The sequence below is a fragment of the Protopterus annectens genome, chromosome 2.part0 (assembly GCF_019279795.1).
Source record: "Protopterus annectens isolate FY-2018-M chromosome 2.part0, PAN1.0, whole genome shotgun sequence".
Taxonomy (NCBI): Eukaryota; Metazoa; Chordata; order Ceratodontiformes; family Protopteridae; genus Protopterus; species Protopterus annectens.
The window spans coordinates 730,647,042-730,665,441 of record NC_056728.1 but is presented as its reverse complement, the minus strand read 5'-3'; positions in this window follow the sequence as shown (position 1 = coordinate 730,665,441).

Here is an 18,400-nt window from a genome sequence, read left to right as displayed (position 1 = left end):
ACCAGGGAATAGTGGTTGCTAAGGGGGAAAGCTCAGTGTGAGTGTGATATGAATTAGCATTCTGTTTTATGCAAATGAGGGGATTGATACTGAATCACAGAATTCCTCTCAGTGTTAGCTTGCACCCAACCGTGTAGGTACAGCAACACCATGGTATAAGTATAAGAGGTAAATTACCTCATAAGGGGGAGTGTCATGCATGCTGTAAGCTTATTGGATCTCTGTGGCCCGTGTTTGCCCTTAGCTAAGCACAGCTAAGGAAGGGGGTGTGTCTGAGGCTGCCTAGCAGTGCTTACATTGCCTAAATGGGTGTGCACACAGCGCACCCGGTCTTAAACAAAAAAAAAAAAATAAAAAGACAAAGGAAATAACAGCTCTATTCATATCTGAGCACTGGGTATGTGTGGCACGCCCCGGGGCTTAAACAGGAAGGCAATGGGAAGGATAACAACAGCAGTAGGAAGACAATCAAGGAGAACCAGCACAGATGGCAGGTGAAATGAATCAGAATCAGCCAATTACACAGGCAGCAGCCCAGCCCAGCACACTATTGTAAACTATGCAAACACCTTTCACTCTTTTTTTCCCCACAGACTCTACACCACCGGTGTACACAGATGGGGACATTTTACCTGACAAAAACTAACAAAATCTTAGGGGCTGCTGTTGCTCTCATACATCAATATGTGGAAGAGACTGAGGGTGGTGAGGATGTGAATGTTGATGACCAACCCACAGTGTGGAGGAGGAGAAGAGTGTACAAACCCAGGGTAAGCTACCAGGGGCTACATGAGCTGGAGATAGTGGAGCACTTTAGGGTGGACAGGGACATTCTAAAGCAAATTGTTGAGCTGTGCCGGCCTCGCCTCACACACAGAACCAACAGAAGGGAACCCATCCCAGTGGATACCAGGGTATGTGTAGGCTTAGGAATACTAGCCACAGGTACCTTCCAAAGGCCAACTGAGGATATTATAGGGATCTCACAGGCATCAGTATCCAAGGTACTCCACCAGTTCCTGGATGCCATGTCAGCACATGCCAGTGAGCACATATATTTCCTCAAAAACTGTGAGGTGTTGACCAGTTATATAGATCTCTCTTTCACTAAATAGAAGAATACTCTGAGATAGTGGGTGCTATAGACTGCATGCACATACACATCAAAGCACCATTCGGTGAGCGGGGTAGGGTCTACATAAACCACAAGGACTTCCCCTCCATCAACTGCCAGGTCATGTGCGATGCCCAGGGCATTATCTTGAATATGTGTGCTGGCAGGCCTGAAAGCTATCATGACTCTCACATCTGGCATATGACACAGTTGTACCAGACATTTGCCAGTGGGAACATCCCATATGGCCACCTAGTGGGGGATGCCGATTATGCACTGGAGCTGTGGCTGATGACACCCATCGGAAATGCACACATACCCAAACAAGAACTCCATAATGAGACACACGCACAAACAAGAATCATAATAGAGCGTGACTTTGGCAAAGAGGCAATGCATAGCACATACACTAACATGGTAGGGACACAGGGAATAACACCTCTCTCTGACTCGCACACACAGTGAAAGGGATGCCAAACATGACACTACCTGTGCTTTACCATGTATAGGGAGAGTACTATGTGCATCTGACATAGTCAGCCCTCCAGCACCATCCTCAATACTGGCACAATCACAAGGTAAGTCACTCTTCCTATCAATTGCTGAATGGAGTAGCATGTTCTGCTAGTTGTATCTATGGTATGGATGTGAGCATGTAAGGGAATCAGGTGGCTGAATGGGATGGCAGCATATAGTGGACACCTATATGGGCAGCATGAAATCCATAACAAATACTGGTGTCAACAAAGTAGGCAGTACTAGACAAGCTGACAAATCCCACTGCAGTACATGTGGTGGCCCAAATTTGTGTCCATAGGACACACACATGCATGTCAGTGAGGCTCACATACCCAACACCAGCCTCAGCCATCAGGACAGGTGTAGAATACCATAAAGAAAGGCTATGCTAAAGCCTCCAATTGATGGCAATGGTGAACAGCCCCCTCCAGACCTACACAGACAGAATACAACAGGTCTGGCAGTTGTATGTTAGTTCTGAAGGGTAAGATGTCTGCAACTGAAATGTAGGTCAATAAAACCTAAGCACTGTACTCTACTGATATGCCTCTAGTTTGCATGATAGATCAGAATACAAAACGAAATGGAAGCCAACAGAGTACCTGAAATACCAGTACAGTCATAGCAAATGTTTACAGATGTATAAATGCAGTAACATGTACATGTGGGTTTAATAACAGAGGAGCACAGATTACTTGAGCTGACCCAATTTACAGGATAGATTGTTGCATGTGTACAATATGCAGAGGTCCGTGTGTTAGGTTGTTGTGTGTTCAATATTGTCTGGAAGTGGTCAGCATCTAGGCATGGAGGGTTGTGTCTTGGTGGCCTATGGCCAGTACTGTTGCTGACAGGGCTATGTTCCAACAACTGCAGTGCCAACCACAATGCATCTCAGCAATGCCCATGTCAGCAGTCATCCATACTCACTGTCCAGATGTCAATATCTGTCACTATCTGAAAGATGGACATGCCTTGAATGTGGGCTCAGACATGCACACAGTACACAGGTGGAAGTACCCTAGACAGAGTACATAACATGTAACTGTCAGTTGCACACACCTTTGGAATTGTACATACAGGTTAGCAGCACATTAGTTGTTTGTGTAGTATGGAATACTGATGTTGTATGGCCAATCAGTGGCAAACCACAAAAGCCACAGTTATGAAGTAATGAGAGAGTGCCCATGGCCCCGCACAAGGCAGCTTAAGGGGAATGTCCCAGGTATATATGTGAGTCAGCTGCAAGAAGCTTCCATATCACACATGCACTCAGCTTACCCCAACATCAACCACAGGTCTATGACAGGTCATATCCCTGCTGTTGGGAATGAGTACAGTACAACCCCCACTTCTATATGGGAATACCCACAGAATGCAGCATGTTGAAGAGGTGTCATATGCAGGTGTGCCCCTAGCTGTAAGCAGCACCCTGCCAGCATCCTGACCAATGGATTAATATAGACAGGAACTATTGCCATTAACACCACGCACACTTACCCTGTCACCCCAGGGGAATCGAATGGAGTGCAGCCGGGGAATTACAGCCTGGGAGTGACAGAATGCACTGGCCTGCTACAGATGGCCTGCATCACTACCAAATGCCCTATAGTCCTCTATCAAAGGCCTGTGCCTCACCCGCACTGCCAATGTATGTTATATCATGGGGTCTCAACTAACAACATAACACAATCAACAGAACACAAATGCAAGGCCATGTTGACAAATCCCAGTAGCATGCCCACCTTGTCCTACAGCATGAACTGTGGACCAACCCTTACATACTGCTGGAATGAAGGGACAACTATAGGGATACTTCTCAGATATCGCTCGCATAATGTTAGGAAGAGGATAGAATAACAGAGTGGGGGGTGTAGAAGCATGGACGTCATGCAGTGTGTGAAGTCTGAAACTCTGATATGTGCCCATACTACCCCTGCCTGCAAACCCAGTAATGAGTGGCTATAAACTTGCTTGTAAACCACAATGTGAATGGGAACTGACCAGATATATGAGTCCTGCCTCTGGTTAACCTGGGTGAATCTGCATGGCTGAGAAGCATGGCCACAGCAGGATATGGCCATTCTGTTATGTCGATATATGTACAAGCAGGGGATCCTCAGCCACCACAGTAGCAAGGTGCTGGATCATTTACACAGACCCATCAGCAAGTGTCTGCAGCTACTCCTCCATAATGGCATGAGGGTGCAAGGATATGTCGGCTGTAGATCACAGTACTGGACACAGTTTCATTCATCTTATATTTCCCAAAAAATAACAGTGAGCAAATAAGTATATCTGTCAGTAGTTGATGACATAAAACATCACAGTGTAAAACAATACATATGTCTGAATATCTCTGCTAGCACCAACCATGTAACACAAGCAGCACAGACACAATAGTTACAGTATCCCACTATCTGTCGCCCATTGTGACTCAATATTGTAAAACTATCTACAGATATCCTGCAGAAACAGGTATCTAGCTGTAGGTGTAGAACACCAAATCCTGGACTGGAGTACAACCTACCTGAAATAGATTCACACACTCAATACAGAAGGTCATACTGGACATGCTCCTACACTTAGAGAAATGAAGCCCATGTCTGACAACACAGTGGACTATACATATGTGTCAGTCACATATGTCTGTGCACACACACCACATTGTACACCATTCACGCTTTGCACACACATTGGATAATAATACTCATACATATCCAAGGCCAACACACTATAATGTGTCAAACATACACACACATAAATGTAGGGAAGAGAGAGAGACAGATAGTGACAAAGAGATTTCCATCATGATGCCTGTCCCACCCACCACACATCCAATTGGCCAATATCACATGATGTGCTGATGTCAATCACTGTAGACATTGGTTTTGGTAGCCCTCAGCCCTATAGTGTTTGTGGTGCTTGTGATAAATTTGTAACATGATAGTACAAATCAGTATTCATCTAGCATTTGTATACCCAGTCCTGTCAAATGTAAAGTTGTGTGTGACTGTGTGTGCTTCCAGTTGAATGGTTTATGGCCCATTCACACACACTGCACTTCCCATTACCCGTTCTAATCCCAAACATGGCAACTGTGAAACTGTGCGTGTGTGTGAGTGTGTGTGTGTGAGTGTGTGTGTGTGTGTGTGTGTGTGTGTGTGTGTGTGTGTGTGTGTGTGTGTGTGTGTGTGGAGATGAATGATTTTGAGGTTATTCACAGTCATTACACCTCCCATTGCCCTACTTTAGCAAGCCTGCTGATGTCAATCACCTTGAAATAATATTTTGGACAAGTACCAGCCCTATAAGGTTCATGATGCTTGCGATAACTGCGTAAGGCTATAGTGTTGTATACTAGTTAGGTAGGAGTTCTAATCCCAGGCATGGAAACTGTGTGTGTTCATGTGAGACAGTATGTGTGTCTTTGATGATACCTGATTTTATGGGCATTCACTCTTACTACTCTACCCTTACCCCTCCTTTAGCACTGCTGCTGATGTTAGTCACTTTCAAAGATACATGTGGAGCAATGTAGTAGCAGTTACTACACAGGTATGGGTTTGAATCTCATCTGTGGCAAGTGTTTGTGTGTGCACATATGTATGTCTGTACCTCAAAGATTTTGGCCACATTTATACTCAGTACACATCTCAGAGTCTGACATTAGCAGTCCTGCAGATATCATCCACCTTAGAAGTACCTGTTGCCAACCCTAAACCATGACATATCAGTGGTGCATGTGGTAATGTGTAACATAATGGTGTGTAAAGATTGTTAGATAGAGGTTTGAACCTCACCTCTGGCAAATGTAAATGTGTGTGTAGGGTAAAATTACTTTTGGGATCTCTCACCAATCACATTACCCAGTGCCAGTATTTACAAGGACCGTAGAAGTACCTTGGGACAACAACTATCCTATAAACTCCTTTGTGCGTGCAATAAATGTGGTACACTCTAGCAGCAATACATAGCTATGTAGGGGTTTGAGTCTCAGTACTGGCAAGTGTGTGTGTGTGTGTGTGTGTGTGTGTGTGTGTGTGTGTGTGTGTGTGTGTGTATGTATGTGTGTCTGTCATCAGTATTTTCTGTGGAGGTTGCTATGATTGTGTAAAACAGGATCCATTATGGGGTGGGTTTTGCTATATTATTATGTTGAGGACCTAGTGTATGTCACAATGTCCACTTTACAAGGAAAACAGATGGCAAACACCGGAGAGGTTGCTGTAGACAATCCATTGCCCTACATGTGACATTACGGATCGGTGAACAATACAGGCAACCCTTCTATTACTCAGAGAACACTCTCCACCCACGTCTCATACACAAACACACTTGGCTAGGCAACAACCACCATATTGGTAGTTCCCTGCATATTACCTCACAGATAGTAACCAAGGTGTGATTACAGTGGACTACATGCCTGTTGACCACAACAGTGCCACTGACATCAGAAAATACTTTGATGTGTTACATCTCCTGACTGAGTGTGTGTTATCCAGCAAGTAAAAGGACATGGCACCCTGTTCCATCCCCACAGTAGGCAATTAAATGCTTACAGTGGCCCTTTTGCTATGTTCCCCACTGGACGCCTGCAACAACTGTAGAGTTTTCAAAAGTAACCTGCAAAGGGAATACCATGCCTTATACACATGCCCGGTATGGACAGATGCTACTAACTTCAGTGAATGCCTGTATCATGCGGTCAATGTAGGTGCGAGCACAACCTCAGTTACATAGCCAGGTCTCACCAAATGAGGTCAGGAATGCTACATCAGAAGATAACAATTTGTCCACACAAAATGCCCCAGAGACCTCAAGTATACTTCCACACATCAAAGAACATGTGTGTGGAGATGTGCACAACCCAGACACTGTTCATGTTATGGAATATAGATCACATACATGGGAAGCAGTGCACATCACTGGGCACCCACAGTAGTAACCCAGATGAGTGGATGGTGAACACAATACCCACCCTTGGGGACCACTCCAGGGACTACACCCCTGAGCCACACTGGAGACTATTGCCATGTGGCCTGATGCCAAGGTATTCCCTTTGCCTAGCCTTGTACGGCCTTCAGGCCCATTCACCTACTACACACATGTGAAGCAATGAACCTATGCATCTCAGTACTGGGAAATGTGTGTATGTATGTGTGTGTGTGTGTGTGTGTGTGTGTGTGTGTGTGTGTGTGTGTGTGTGTGTGTGTGTGTGTGTGTGTGCATGTGTGCATGTGTGCATGTGCGTGTGTGTGTGTGTGTGTGTGTGTGTGTGTGTGTGTGTGTGTGTGTGTGTGTGTGTGTGTGTGTGTGTGTGTGTGTGTGTGTGTGTGTGTGGAGATGAATGCTTTTGAGGTTATTCCCAGTCACTACACCTCCCATTGCCCTACTTTAGCAAGCCTGCTGATGTCAATCACCTTGAAATAATATTTGGACAAGTACCAGCCCTATAAGGTTTGTGATGCTTGTGATAACTGCGTAAGGCTATAGTGTTGTATACTAGTTAGGTAGGAGTTCTAATCCCAGACATGGAAACTGTGTGTGTTCGTGTGAGACAGTATGTGTGTCTTTGATGATACTTGATTTTATGGACATTCACTCTTACTACTCTACCCTTACCCCTCCTTTAGCACTGCTGCTGATGTTAGTCACTTTCAAAGATACATGTGGAGCAATGTAGTAGCAGTTACTACACAGGTATGGGTTTGAATCTCATCTATGGCAAGTGTTTATGTGTGTACATATGTATGTCTGTACCTCTAAGATTTTGGCCACATTTATACTCAGTACACATCTCAGAGTCTGACATTAGCAGTCCTGCAGATATCATCCACCTTAGAAGCACCTGTTGCCAACACTAAACCATGTCATATCAGTGGTGCATGTGGTAATGTGTAACATAATGGTCTGTAAAGATTGTTACATAGAGGTTTGAACCTCACCTCTGGCAAATGTAAATGTGTGTGTAGGGTAAAATTACTTTTGGGAGCTCTCACCTATTACATTACCTAGTGCCAGTATTTACAAGGACCTTAGAAGTACCTTGGGACAACAGTTATCTTATAAACTCCTGGGTGTGTGCAATAAATGCGGTACACTCTAGCAGCAATACATAGCTATGTAGGGGTTTGAATCTCAGTACTGGCAAGTGTGTGTGTGTGTGTGTGTGTGTGTGTGTGTGTGTGTGTGTGTGTGTGTGTGTGTGTGTGTGTGTGTGTGCGTGTGTGTGCGTGTGTGTGCGTGTGTGTGCGTGTGTGTGTGTGTGTATGTGTGTCTGTCATCAGTATCTTCTGTGGATGTTGTTATGATTGTGTAATAACAGGATCCATTATGGGGTGGATTTTGCTAAATTATTATGTTGAGGACCTGGTGTATGTCACAATGTCCACCTTACAAGGAAAACAGATGGCAAACACCGGAGAAGCTGCTGTAGACAATCCATGGCCCTACATGTGACATTATGGATTGCTGAACAATACAGGCAACCCTTCTATTACTCAGAGAACACTCTCCACCCACGTCTCATACACAAACACACTTGGCTAAGTAACAACCACCATAGTGGTAGTTCCCTGCATATTACCTCACAGATAGTAACCAAGGTGTGATTGCAGTGGATTGACCACAACAGTGCCACTGACATCAGAAAATACTTTGATGTGTTACATCTCCTGACTGAGTGTGTGTTATCCAGCAAGTAAAAGGACATGGCACCCTGTTCCATCCCCGCAGTAGGCAATTAAATGCTTACAGTGGCCCTTTTGCTATGTTCCCCACTGGACGCCTGCAACAACTGTAGAGTTTGCAAAAGTAACCCACAAAGGGAATACCATGCCTTATACACATGCCTGGTATGGACAGATGCTACTAACTCCAGTGAATACCTGTATCATGCTGTCAATGTAGGTGTGAGCACAACTTCAGTTACATAGCCAGGTCTCACCAAATGAGGTCAGGAATGCTACATCAGAAGATAACAATTTGTCCACACAAAATGCCCCAGAGACCTCAAGTATACTTCCACACATCAAAGAACATGTGTGTGGAGATGTGCACAACCCAGACACTGTTCATGTTATGGAATATAGATCACATACATGGGAAGCAGTGCACATCACTGGGCACCCACAGTAGTAACCCAGATGAGTGGATGGTGAACACAATACCCACCCTTGGGGACCACTCCAGGGACTACACCCCTAAGCCACACTGGAGACTATTGCCATGTGGCCTGATGCCAAGGTATTCCCTTTGCCTAGCCTTGTACAGCCTTCAGGCCCATTCACCTACTACAGACATGTGAAGCAATAAACCTATGCATCTCAGTACTGGAAAATGTGTGTGTTTGTGTGTGTGTGTGTGTGTGTGTGTGTGTGTGTGTGTGTGTGTGTGTGTGTGTGTTAGATTTTATGAATATAAATCTGAAATTAATTATGTTGTAAATATGCTGAAAGAAAAGGCTTGCTTAAATGCAGAAACAAAGTTTAGTAATATGTGATCAGCAGTCATACTAAATGACCATGGCTTGGAAAAGGAATCTGCTGAATGGACATTCTTCCCTTACAGACTCAAACAGGATGTATGCAAGAGCAAAAATACAAAATCTGCTTTTAAGGAATGGACATTTTTCCCTTACAGACTCAAACAGGATGTATGCAAGAACAAAAATGCAAAATCTGCTTTTAAAGAACACTGGCATATAAAAAATGGACACAATATGTTTCCTAAAACAACAGGATATGTTTATGACACTGTGACAATGTGTTTTCTCAGAAATATGTTTTTCTGCATGAAAAACAGGATATGGCACAAGAACAGATGTTTTTATACAAAGATCCAAATAAAATACAGGATGTTCACACTGTCAGAAAAGCTGATCTCTGACAATGTGTTTTCTCAAAAATATGTTTTTCTACATGGACATCAGGACACTGTTACAGGATATTCACACTGTCAGAAAAGCTGGTCTCTTACAAGACATTGTTAAACAAGGAAGCTTAGTATTGTTTCTACAGGATAAGCAATTCTCCAAAATAGAATACAGAACAATGTGTTTCCTCAAAAATATGTTTATGCATGACTAAAAAGTGTATATAAAGAGCTGTATAAATCCAGCTATGTTAGAGGTATGGTAGGGACACAAGTCCTAAGGTAAATGTTATATCTCTCACATCATCTGTACTATATGAGAAGTAAAGTTGGAACAGTACTTTTAAGCTGTAACGTTATTCCGTTTGGTTTATTATAAAAAGTTATTTGTTACTGCTCTCTAAAGTTGATGCTGCAAAGTATATTCTCTCATCAGTGTATATTCTGCAAGTTTCTGTATGCAACAGACTGTGAATGTAAATATAACTAGACTTTGAATTTTAGCAGAATCCAGCCAGCAAGACTGAGTGTCTTAAGAATACTTCAGATCCATCCCACAGCAAGAAGCAGCAAGCAGTAAGCAAGTAAATCTCAAAATATTTTTTCAATGGCGAGGCAGCTGAGTGACTAGCTCCATATAATTTTTTCAATGGCAAGCTAGCCTGCATTTGAACCTACAATCTGCATTCAAACACAGGAGGAGTAATGGTAAGCCCTGCAGAGGGTCACTTCAGTCAAATTGCAGTAACTAACATTTGTACGTATATGTAAATCCTAAACAGAAGTATTCCAGTTTATGCAGCTTGCAGTAGTAAAGTTTTTTAGACGTCTACAATCTGGAGTGAGACTAGTTCAAGAAATTCGCAGTGCCATAAATTCTTCAAGAAAAGGGGGGTATCCACTAGCCCAATAGTTCACTGCCTGTTGTGCTTTCCCAGCTTCTCAAGTGACTTTGAAAAATTTCCAGCCATCTGCAACAACAGCCTGATCACCTGTTTTCTTGCTCACTGGTAAGACTTTTTTCTACGTCACATTTTTAAGTATGGTTGCTATTCGACAGTATGGATATTTTCATGCATAACTCAAGCAAATGTAAAAAAATTGCTATGTTGGTATACACAGCACATTGGTAAATGTAAAACCTTATTAGGGCAGGTTGATAGTAAGGCATTATGCAAATGTATTGCAATGTTTGACTGGTATCTCAAAGAGAACCATGTGGAATATGACAACTGTTTATTGTGTGCTTCAACAAAAACTGCATTTTGTGTATTATGCCATAAAATAATATTGCATCATATTGCGAAAAAAATAGACTGTAAAGACAGATCTGAAGAATTAACTAAGGGTAAAGTGTTTCCATTACATTCTGATGTTGAACAGTTATGTCCTGTCACCACATGTGAGTCAAATCAGTTACTGATAGAACCCCTAGTACATTTTGTACAAAGGAATGTAGTAAACTTCTAAAAGACAGACATAATGAGTTCAGGAAGCTTAGACAAGTTATACACACATCTTTTCAAAAGTGCATAGGAGTTTCAAATTCAGCAGAACAACTTACTAAAGAATGTCAGAAAGACCATGCAACATCACAGGAAACTATTCAACAGCAGTTGCAGGATAAAGGAAATAAATTAGCTGAACTGACAAAGACTAAAAATTTCCTGCATACACAGTTAATCTGTGCAAAAGAAATATATTTTATAATATGTTTATGTTTTGAAAATGGTTAAACATACATGGTAGGTTGGTAGGATCTGATGTCTGGACAAATCATTCTTAAATGTTTTACTTTCATTCAGTTAAAGCAAGATATCTATCAGTGCTACAGTAAAGTAAAGCATATGAATGCCATTCTTAGCACAGTCAAAAGGTAAACAAAACTGTACTACTGTATAAAAATTAAATGAAAATAGTTAATAAGAATAAAGATTTAAAGTCACAAGACTGACATGCTTGTATAAAGATATACAGATACAAGACAGACATGCATTTATGTTCTTTTCATCTAGAGTACATCTATTACAATACACAAGAATAACAGGCAGACAACAGCAAATATAAATAATATAAATATAAATGTGTTGGTTCAACTAATATCTATTTTGTTTTTTACAATTTGTTTATAATTATATAGTAACACCAAACAGTTAAAGTTCTGAATTTTAAAAAGAAAATCACAGATGGTATTATTCAAACAGTTTTTGTAAAATTAATGGCAGGACAGTTAAATAGTTAAATAAATAAAAAAAAAAAAATACTGAAATCCATGTAAGCTAATTGTAATGTAGTATAAATGCATAGTTATGCAAATCACAATCACATTAAAGGAAAAATGCTAAAAGAATTAACTATAGTTTACAGAGTATGAAATGTAAGCTCAGACCTTCCTAGACTGAATGAATAGTTACAGGAAATCCTGGAAAGATAAGATAAACAACAAGACTGATTGCCAGATAAGTAGCTTGAGTTTTTCTAAAGCATTATTGTTATTAAAACATACTTATAAAATGTTTACAGGCAACAATATTTGGTAATTGTAATAAAATGTCACAATTGTGCATATATGTCACTTATAATCTGTTTGCAAGTAAATGTTAAAAGAAAAAAACCTCAGTTGCATCAAGTACAGCCAGCAAATGGGCTATAGTATACATACAGTTCAAATCAATTGTGCAGGAAGGTGTAAATACCTACTAGAGGTAATATACAGTGAAAGCTTTATTTAGTAACCTAATAAAATAAATGTATAACCAAAGTGTTGGGCTGACATATATTCTATTCTCACAGCATAGGGCAGGTAAACAGTGCTGAAGTACTACGGGGGGGGGGTACTTTCTCAGTTTTCCACTGACTGTATAAGGGGGAGGGGCACTTTCTCAGTTTTACACTGACTGTATAAGCAGCACTGCAATAAGGGTCTGAAATAAAGCTACAGAAAAAAATAAACAAGCTAGAGGAAAAAATATCTCATTCCTTCTTGACAATACTCTTTTAGGGAGAGGGAAAAACAGGTATTAGTGTATTAGAAATACTGGTAAACTGGATTAAACCTGACAGGATAAGATATTTTACAAGTTGTTAATAGCTATCATAATGGTTATTATTGTATTGTTTAGTATTAAATTGTATTTACAACCTGTTAAACTGTACAGCTATACAAGAGAGAATAAAGATGTGAAAAATGCATAAATGTTTCTAATAGCAAGAATGGTCACTATTTTAATATGTTTTTGGCAAAACAATGTTGGTATAAAAAGCATGAATATTTTTAATTGCTGAATATGTAGTTTAAAATAACAGGACATATGGATTTAGTATCAATTCCACTAGATACGTCTAAAGAGACAAACATTTTCCAAGATTTTGCTTAATATTAATGTTATTAAATTTGTAAGATTAGACTAAATGTACTTTACAGTCTTTGTATGTACAAATGCAGAAAATATCAGTACAAATGAAATTAATGTCTAGTAATGAATATGTGTGAAAAAAAAAACATATTTAAAGAAAACAATGGGTCCAGGGTACCTACTAGATTGAAATGCATGAACAGCAAACAGTCTATGTAAATACATACTGTGCAGGATACATCGTAATAAGTTCAAAAGTAATTTGTCAAGTTGTAATATCATTGGTTTTACCCCAGTAAAATAATTGCTTTCAAATATTTATTATCTAAGCCCAGTTCAGTACTTTACCAAGATGTTAATGGGCAGTTCAAAGACATGACCACAATGTTATGGTTAAAATGACATTGAAATTGTGTGTTTTCAGCAGTGTATAAATGCTTGCAGTAGCACATAGTTATTGTCTCTTATAGTTAATTCAACAGTTGCAAAGAGTTAATGAAACAGTTCTAAGTCATAAATTAAATTCTGTGATTGCAAAAGAAAAAATTAATCAAGTTAAAAAAAATAAAATAAATAACATTAAAGCAGACACAGCTCATAATTGATAAAATATTTTCACAGAATGGTCTGCAAAAGAAAAAGTTTTAAATACATTCAGTTTGGTAGTAATACTTTAATATCATTGTATTAACTATGTAAAATTGCATTTTGATTTGTTGTATCAAACTAAAGGTTTGTTTCTTGTGTTTTCTATATAAAATGTTTTGAGTATGTTTAAAAACAGAGGGAATTGTTAGATTTTATGAATATAAATCTGAAATTAATTATGTTGTAAATATGCTGAAAGAAAAGGCTTGCTTAAATGCAGAAACAAAGTTTAGTAATATGTGATCAGCAATCATACTAAATGACCATGGCTTGGAAAAGGAATCTGCTGAATGGACATTCTTCCCTTACAGACTCAAACAGGATGTATGCAAGAGCAAAAATACAAAATCTGCTTTTAAAGAATGGACATTTTTCCCTTACAGACTCAAACAGGATGTATGCAAGAACAAAAATGCAAAATCTGCTTTTAAAGAACACTGGCATATAAAAAATGGACACAATATGTTTCCTAAAACAACAGGATATGTTTATGACACTGTGACAATGTGTTTTCTCAGAAATATGTTTTTCTGCATGAAAAACAGGATATGGCACAAGAACAGATGTTTTTTATACAAAGATCCAAATAAAATACAGGATGTTCACACTGTCAGAAAAGCTGATCTCTGACAATGTGTTTTCTCAAAAATATGTTTTTCTACATGGACATCAGGACACTGTTACAGGATATTCACACTGTCAGAAAAGCTGGTCTCTTACAAGACATTGTTAAACAAGGAAGCTTAGTATTGTTTCTACAGGATAAGCAATTCTCCAAAATAGAATACAGAACAATGTGTTTCCTCAAAAATATGTTTATGCATGACTAAAAAGTGTATATAAAGAGCTGAATAAATCCAGCTATGTTAGAGGTATGGTAGGGACACAAGTCCTAAGGTAAATGTTATATCTCTCACATCATCTGTACTATATGAGAAGTAAAGTTGGAACAGTACTTTTAAGCTGTAACATTATTCCGTTTGGTTTATTATAAAAAGTTTTTTGTTACTGCTCTCTAAAGTTGATGCTGCAAAGTATATTCTCTCATCAGTGTATATTCTGCAAGTTTCTGTATGCAACAGACTGTGAATGCAAATATAACTAGACTTTGAATTTTAGCAGAATCCAGCCAGCAAGACTGAGTGTCTTAAGAATACTTCAGATCCATCCCACAGCAAGAAGCAGCAAGCAGTAAGCAAGTAAATCTCAAAATATTTTTTCAGTGTGTGTGTGTTTGAGTGTGTGTGTGTGTGTGTGTGTGTGTGTGTGTGTGTGTGTGTGTGTGTGTGTGTGTGTGTGTGTGTGTGTGTAGATGAATGATTTTGATGCCATTCACACTCACTGCACCTCCCATTGCCCTACTTTAGGGTGCTGCTGATATCATTCACTTGAAATTACCCGTTGGCCATATTTCAGTATAAGCCCTGTGGTACATGTGATAATTGTGTAATACTGTAATGTAGCAAACTAGCTAGGTAGCAGTTCTAATCTTGATCCTGCCAGCTGTGGCAATGTGTATGTTTCTTTGAGAGACTATGTGTGTGTCTCTGTTGACACCTGATTTTTGTGGACATTCACACTTACTACACTTCCCTTAACCCTTCTTTAGCTTTGTTGCTGATGTCACTCACCTTCAAAGATACTTTTGGACAACTGTCCAACATGTAAGCTCCGTGGCGCGTGCAATAACTGCGTAATGCTGTAATAGCAATGCATAGTCAGGTAGGGGTTTGAAGAAACTCAGTACTGGTAAGTGTGTGTTTATGTGTGTGTGTTATCAGTATCATGTTGGGGTGACTGTGTAATGTCAGGATCTATTGTAGTGTGGGTTTTGCTACATCATTATATTGAGGACCTATATGTCCCAATGTCCACATTACAAGGCCAACAGTTTTCAAAGACTGTAGAGGTTGTTGTAGACAATCCTCAGCCATAACTGTGTACATTCATGTGCAATTACTATGTGACAGTATGTATTAGTTAACAATATGGGCAACCGTTATAATACCGAGATACCACTCTACATACATGGATCATATACATACATGCTTGGCTCTTACTCCCTTCCTTTCTTACTCTCTCTCTCTCTCTCTCTGGTGGATGTGGAAAAGTACATCAGCTTTGCATAGGCATCAGCTTGGAAGTAATACACATGATCAGCTGATGACCTGTGCATGAACTGCAGTCCCCCACTTGCTAATTGCATGTGGAACAGCTGTGGTATCATTCCTATAGCCAATTGCATGGAAACACACTCCAATAACTAAGCACTTCATGTGAGTACTGGCCCTTTTTCTTCACTGTGAGCAGGACTTCATGTGTGTGTCTGACAAAGAGCATCACAGAGGGTAGTTGGAAATACCTCTTACAACATACACTGTGGAGACAGGTCAACAAACTGGGGGGGGTGGGGATGTTCCAGACATGGGGACAGAATGTAAGTGTTGCTGTTCTACATTTGAAGTAATGTTGGTTTAACGGTTTGTGTGGATATGGCTGTTCTACATGATTTAAAGTCTGCATGACAGTGTTATGTGGTTGAGGAAATTCTCACCTGTAGGGCTATCTGCAGACTGGCCAGAGTTTGGAGTCTTAGATGTGGTGTGTTACTCACATTTCCTATCTTTAGAAATGCAGTAGCATACTCTGATGATTGCAATCAGTATATGGTGACATCCATGTGAGTTACTGACTTCATATCCCTCAGAAGAGATATGTCACAACAAACCCTGTTACACCAGGAATTTTCTCAGTTTATCATAGCAATATGTCAGTATTGGCCCTGTGTTTGTGCCTCTGTCCCCCAAGTCTGTCACCTTTTGTCCATATGTCATGCAGTAATAGGTGCATATCTGCAGTATATCATTATTTACTGACATCACACCTGATAATAAGCCAATGAGTTATCAGACTGCTAGACATGTTATGTATAGTAGGCCTTATATTTGAGGACAAAACCTGGACATTCTGTTGTAGTGTGTACAGTAGTGAGGTCTGTGTACTTATGGTGATTGTTGACAGAGTGTCAGTATTGTGTAGCAGTGTATTGTGAATATGTTACTTGGCCTGTTACAGACTTTGGCAGATGTCAGTGTTCTTGGTCCTGTTCTATCTGACATTGCATGCTGCTCCAGTTTCTGGTACCCTTATCAACGTATATGTTTGTAGGACCAGACTGAGACATATCCCATACCACAGTCAGGCATCAGACTGCACTGTGTATTGACCCAGTATATGTAGAGGTAGTGTGTGAGTGGCAAATTTGAGGATGGTTTTGTTCACACAGTCCATATACTGTACTATTAATTAGGCTTACCATAATGTGACTGTGACTGTGTTGAGATTGGTTGTGGGTATGCACTTTCACACTGGTGTCTGTTATTCCATGCTGTTATATGCTTGTAATGCCTGCTATATTTGCAAGTACATGTGTATTGCCCCATTGGAAACTTGGGTCAGTGTTGTGGCAGTCTGCCTGTAGTGTATCCAGTGCTTTGTGACATACCTAGCAGCTCAGTGCATTTACCTAGTGTGATGTTATGTCCAGATATTTGTCAGATGTACTGTTGCCTGGCCACCATATGTGTTGTGTATTTCTGAAAAAGCAGTGGGATGCTGTGAAGATGTATGTCACTAACTATTAGGAAGTATGTGGGCTTTGGACTTCTGCTCCTCTTGGTAATATGTGTTAGGACAGACAGGAGGGTGTGAATGCATCAACTGTGTGAGCTTATCTATTCCAGTATCTGTGTAATATCCCCATTTTCATTATTGTAAACATCCCCTTTTTCAGCCTTGGTCAACATGTCTTGCACTAAGGAGTTCTGTGTATACCTCTGGACTGACCAGATTATGTCAGACTGTCCACGTTTATTGGTCATATTTCTGCGGTATTCCATAGGATCATTACTGTGACTTGTGTGGTACTTTACTATGATGATCTTATGATGTCTGTCAGTAACTGATGGCATACATGTCAGTATCAGAAGTGACTTCCTACACAACATGTCTGTTGATACAACCCCATTTACTGTAGCAACATTCTACATTTATACCTGCAATATTTACATTACATTCCCTTGCACTAAGAGGTTGTGACTTATGGCAATATATATATATATATATATATATATATATATATATATATATATATATATATATATGTGTGTGTGTGTGTGTGTGTGTATGTACATGTATACATCTCTCTCTCTCTCTATATATATATATATATATATATATATATATATATGTATATCCATATCCTTATGTGTAAACACGAGTGTTGTATATACCTTCCCAGATGTATGCCACCATATTTTTCTGATATGTGCATATTTAGATATAAAAGCATGACTGATTCAACACTATTTTCACTTACAAGTACTAAACAACTGTAATAGTCAAAGCAGTTGTTCATTACTATGCAGTATGTGTACTGAATGATATATTTGAAAAAAAACAACAGACATCTTCACAGCTCTGATAGCTTAGTGGTAAACTTCTGTGACTATAGTGTATAGGGTCCTAGGTTCAAGACCTGCAATGTTGCTAGGCCAAACAAAAACTGTTTGACACAGAGTGGTCAAGGCAGCTTTAAGTGGGTTTGTGTAAAGCTAAGTTGTGCTAATATACAGATTAATGAATAAGAACTTACACTGTGTAGGCTTTTCTTACCAGTGTGCAAATGTGCTTAGCATTTACAGTTAAGCAGTGCTTAGTCCAGCGAAGCATAGCTCTGCCCTGGTAACCAGTGATCACACTCCAGTCTGATAAAATAGCAGGGTAATGACATCTTTAATAAGTGCATTTAATTCCATGTACATAACATGCTTCTATGTGCTGTCATTAGAGTAGCAAGGGATCTGAGTATACTGTATGGGACACCTGA